The sequence below is a fragment of the Apodemus sylvaticus genome, chromosome 3 (assembly GCF_947179515.1).
Source record: "Apodemus sylvaticus chromosome 3, mApoSyl1.1, whole genome shotgun sequence".
Classification (NCBI taxonomy): Eukaryota; Metazoa; Chordata; class Mammalia; order Rodentia; family Muridae; genus Apodemus; species Apodemus sylvaticus.
This window is the reverse complement of record NC_067474.1, coordinates 24,443,856-24,449,594: the sequence shown is the minus strand read 5'-3', so window position 1 is coordinate 24,449,594 and position 5,739 is coordinate 24,443,856. Positions and strand designations below refer to the sequence as shown.

Genomic DNA, 5,739 nt, shown 5'->3' with positions numbered 1-5,739 from the left:
CCTGAGGAGTGTGGAGATCAGAGGAGGCAGCCTATGCTTAAGGGTTCACTTAGAACAGATGCAAGAGGAATATTCCTGGGAAATCCTTTATTGCAAACCTTTTATAGGAAGAAGAGGCCCCATCCCCCACTGGTCTACAGGGAGAGCTTGGCTGTTAACTTCCCACAGAATCTCCCGGACAGGTGCCTTTCTCACCTGGGATATCTTTTCTTTTTAATCTGATACTTTTGTTTTTGTACTAATATTGTCTTTCTTGTATTTTCCTCCAACGTTTTCACGAGCCATGGAAGATGGGGTGTTTTTCATCCAGTGTGGTTTTATTTGTGGCCATTTCCAATGTGTTTGTATTTGAACTCATTGCTGGGAGGGGCCACTGTGAACTGGCTATTCCGTCTCCGAGAACTTGCCTTCAGAGATAACAACATTTTGTTTTTTACTGAATATAATCTTCATTACATTTCAAATGGTAAAACCTTTCCCTGTTTCCCCCCTCCCCAAAAACCCCCAACCCCTCCTCCTACCCCCTGCCTCCAAGTTTATGCCCTTCTACCCAACCCACTCTACCTTCCCCCCTCGATTTCCCTTTGTTGGGGCATCTATTGAGCCTTCACCTGACCAAGGACCACTCCTCCCACTGATACCTGACAAGGCATTCCTCTGCTACATTTTTGGCTGGAACTATATGTGCCCCTTGGTTGATGGTTTAGTCCCTGAGAGTCCTGAGGCATCTGGGTGGCCTACATGGTTGCTATTCCCAGGGGACTGTAGACCCTTTCAACTCCTCTGGACCACCCTCCAACTCCTCCATTGGGGACCCCACTCCCAGACCAATGATTGGTTGCTAGCGTCTGCCTCTGTATGTGTAAAGCTCTGGCAGGGCCCCCCTAGAGACAATCATGCTCCTTTTGGTATGCACTTCTTGTCATCCATAATAGTGTGTGGGGGGGTTGGTGACTATTTATAGGATGAATTCCCAGGTAGGGCAGTCTCTGGGTGGCCTTTACTTCAGTCTCTGCTCCACACTTTGTCACCTTTATTGCTCCTGTAAGTATTTTGTTCCCTTTCTCAGAGGAACCAAAACACCCTCACTTCAGTCCTCCTTCTTCTTGAGCTTCCTATGGTCTGTGAATTGTAACTTGTTTATTTTGAGCTTTTGGGCTAACAGTCACTTATCAGTGAGTGCATGCCATGTGCGTTCTTTTGTGATTGGGTTGCCTCCTCAGGATGACACTTTCTAGTTGCACCCATTTGCCTAAGATAACAGCATTTAGGACCAGAAAGAACCTGTAGCATGCAATCGGTGCACTTTGCACTTTCCGTGGGGATACAGAGCAGTAATTTGCTTAATAAAACTTGCTGTCTGAATGGAGGAACCTGCATCCTGGGGTCCTTCTGTGCCTGTCCTTTCTTCTATGGATGCAACTGTGAACATGATGTACGTTCGCAAAGAGCACTGTGGGTCTATCCACCATGGCACCTGGCTGCCCAAGAAGTGTTCCCTGCGCAGATGCTGGCATGGCTGGCTCCATTGTTTTCCTCAGACCTTTCTACCTGTCTGTGGTGGTCATGTAATGGGGAGGGGGAAACCGGGAAAGGGGAAATCATTTGGAATGTAAACAAAGAATATAGAAAATTTAAGAAAAAAAGCATCCAGTACTCCATGGCAAACACTGTCTGTGCCAACCACTTTTATATTAGGTGGTGTTGACTTTTTTCTAGAAATGAAAGCATAGGTGTCATGTGAATGTGATGCCAGTGTCACATAGCAAAGATGTCATTTATCTTAATGCTCATAGTGAATTCCTAACATAACCCCCCTCCCCCTGCCCCCTTAAATACTAACTAGGCCTTACCTCTGCACGGCAACCTCTTTCTGGATGTGTAGGCTGTAAAAAACATGGCATGTGTGCCAAGCGCTGTAACACCGAATTACATCCCTAGCCTAAAAGCTACTTTAAAAATATGCTGTCTGCCACATCCTGTGTTTCTTGATAAAAGTAACGCTCTTACTTTTCTTCCTAAAACTTTTAAACACTTCTGAAGATTATTAAATCCTAATGTGCAACTGGAAGTAAATCCAGAGTAGGTGAAAACAGCTAAGAAATTATCTTTAGGCAGGGAGATGGTGGTGCCTACCTTAAATCAGGCAGAGGCAGGTGTGTTTCTGAGTTCCAGGACTGCCAGGCCTACCCAGAAAAACCCTGTCTCAGAAAAACAAGGAAGGAAAACAGTTATCTTAAAAGAAAATTAATGAGCAAGGCATTGTGGCAGATGGCTTTAGGCCCAGCACTCAGGAGGTAGGAGTAAGAGGATCTCTGGGTTCAAGGCCAGCCTGGTCTACATAGTGAACTCCAGTCTCAGAAAGGGAAAAGCATCTTACAATGGAGTTGTAGAAGTAACGAGGGTCTGTGCAGAGGGAGCAGCAGACAGGGAAGACACTAAGACTGGGGGAAACAGAATGGATTGTTGATTGACTGTATGCTTACGAGGGTACTGAGACGAGAACTTAAAAGCTAAGTGCTTCAGCCAAGCATGGGGGTGCACACTAAGGTCAGCACTCAGGAGGCTACAGCAGGAGGATTACTAAGAGCTCATGGCCAACTTAGGCTATGCGCTGAGTGCCAGGTCAACAAAGACTAAATAGCAAGACCCTCTCACAGAAAACCCAAACATCTAAGTCTCTTCTGCAAAATTATGAAGGTTTTATCCAAGCTATACAAATATATCAACAGTTGTGGAGGGAAAAATGTTTTTACTGTAGTAATAATAGTAATAAAACAGATTATAAAACCCCATATTGTCAAGTCAGTTTTTATAAAATATTGTTCATGAATATGCACAGTAAAAATGGGAATGCTGGTGATTAAGTAAAAAAAAAAAAAGAATATCTGCTGATAGCAGAGGCTCTCTATTTTCTTTTCTTTTTGAAATTATAATTACATTACTTCCTTCTCTTTCTTTCCTCCAAACCCTAACATATACCTTTTTTTGTTCCCTTTCAAATGTATGTCCCTTTTTTTCATTATATGTGTGTGTGCACATGTGTGCACACACGCATGCATGTGTGTTCCTAAATATAAATTGCTCAGTTTGTATAATGTTACTTTCATGCATGTTTTCAGGGGTGATCATCTGGTACCGGGCACTCGCATGGTTTGTTCTTCCCTGTAGATGCTCTAAGCATCACTTAGGTACCTTTGTTCCTTGTGGTGAGGCTTCCTCCCATTTACTAGGACATATCTATTTGTCTTATCCTTACTCAGCTCTTCTTTAGATAGTCCTGTTAGTGAGACTGTATGGGTGTTACTAGGAGATATAACCTCACAGCACATGCCCTAATCCTCTGGATCTTACAATCTTTCCTCTCCAGAGGCTCTTTCTTGGTATGAGACCCCAATTCTAGTGCTTATCAGAGACAGAGGGCCCCTTGGCTGGATGCTCCTTGTATTGAGTTGGGGTGGCCAATCTAAGGAGAAGAATATGATAGATATTGATGTATGAGACATACCTTCACTCTGGGAGACAATTCTCTCTCTCATCTCCTTTCTTTCACTGCAGCTTTGGCTGGATCTGGGGATCCCCATCATTTCTCCCACCACACATTGCATTGCAAGCCTACAGTCTCATTGTGACTACCCATTTGCCTCCCTTTCCAAGATTCCTGCCAGGAAACCAGCACACCCCATGACCTCACTGTTATCATCATCATCATCATCATCATCATCATCATCATCATCATCATCATCTCTTCTTCTTCTTCTTCTTCTTCTTCTTCTTCTTCTTCTTCTTCTTCTTCTTCTTCTTCTTCTTCTTCTTCTTCTTCTTCTTCTTCTTCTTCTTCTCCTCCTCCTCCTCCCCCACTTTCCCAGGCCTTTTTGTAACCTTGATGCAGGGCACCATCTCAGTGAAAGGTGACAGACTCTCACACTAATTCACCCAGCTAATTTATGCCAAGGCAATGAAGTGGGTTCTCCTTCATGACGTTCCAGCAAATGAGCTCACCCACATTTGGTTTTCAATTTAAAAGACCACTCCAAGATCTGGCCTGTCTTCCAAATACCAGAAAACTGGCTCTTGACCATATGGAAATAGTTGTTGTATAAACTAGATTGATATGCAGCAGTTTTAAAAATTACTTCTTCTCACTTGTTTGCCTAATGGGGGGGGGGGGGAAGATGTCCCAGGTAGCAGAAAGAGAACACATTGGAGTTTGTCTCGGTGGATAGTGCTGCAGTTTTACAGAAGGAATTGTGATCATAGACATGATCTAAGACTTCAGCATTTATGGAAGAACAACACACACTATGTAAAACACCTGGTCCTTTAAATAGGAATCTGATACTTTCTCATTTATCCAAATGTGCCTTGCTGATTAACTCATAGGGTTTGGCTCAGGGGCTGTTTGTCTCTTTACTCTGATGCGATGTAAACTTGGCACAAATTTGGGGCCATACATAGTTTAAGCTGCCATGGTCCATGAGTCATCACCATTGAATGCTATGCTTGGGAGGAGCTTGGAAACTATCTCGCCTCACCTCTCACTGTTCAGATGAGAAAACTGAGAATAAAAACATGCCCACAATCATAGGGTCAACTAGCACAGCTGTGTTTCAAACTTTTCACATAGCATACAAATATTATTTCATATTATGGCAGCTTTCAAACAAATTGGTTTTTGTTTCACTTTATGTTTTTTTTGCTCTCATTTCTGCCACATCTTTAACCTTTCCTGCTCATGTCACATGTATTTTACCTTGTCCAGATTTCTTGACATCTTTTAGTTTTTTAGCCTACCATCTAGTTTCAAAGCCTACATCTACTCTTACCCCTACTTTTTACATTCATGTATACAATAAAAGCCAGGATACACATATGGGAGAGAACTTGAGATTTTTATCTTTCTGGGTCTGTCTTTGTCACCCCATTTAATATAATATGTTCCAGATTTACTTTGTTTTCAAATTTCATTTTTTATAGATAAGTAAAATTATATTGTGTATATATGCCACATTTTCATTATCCATTCATCAGTTGATAGACATCTAAGAATGGAAAAGCTGAATTATTTTCTAACTTTTTGAGAAGCATCCACATTTACTTCTATAATGACATAAGTATACTGTGCTTGGGTTCCCAAGATCTTAGTCTGATGGAATTGGTGCATGTTATAGTGCTATTAACTGTCGTTGAAGGAGAGTGGCTTGTGAGTTGACATTGCTATGGATACTGTCAATTCTATTTCCATTCTGGCCAACACCAGATTTCTCCAAATAAACATACAAGTGGGCTTCTACTCCTACTAAGGCAAATTGAGCCTTAGACAGGGCTCTGAGCTCTCATCCAAGAAGATGACTACTTTCATTTGTCCTTTACAGAAAATAGAGTTGTTTCTGGTTTTGGCCATGAGCAGTAAGGATCTGGAATCATGGAAGAATCTAGAAGCAATGTTGGTGTGGTTTTCATATAGCTTAAACATGTCCATCAAATATTAATGTATTGACAGCATGTTTCTCCAATGTGATTGTGCTGTAATTATTAAGAGGTTGGGTTTCATGGATGATAATTAGGTCCTGGAGGCACTATCCTTAGAAAGGATTAATAAAATTTCCATGGAACTAAATTAATTCCTGTGAAGATGGGTTGGTATAGGAGACCTTGGGACCTCCCATGAGTACCTCTCCCATGAGTACGTTCGTTTGCACTCTCATGCTCTCCTATGCTGTGGTGCCATCTGCTACG

The 5,739-nt window shown here is 42.1% G+C and overlaps 1 pseudogene; it reads left to right on the top strand.

The window, feature by feature from the left end:
* The first annotated feature begins 290 nt into the window (after nucleotides 1–290).
* LOC127679767 (teratocarcinoma-derived growth factor-like) lies at nucleotides 291–5,492 on the top strand (annotated as a pseudogene).
* Nucleotides 5,493–5,739: the final 247 nt, after the last annotated feature.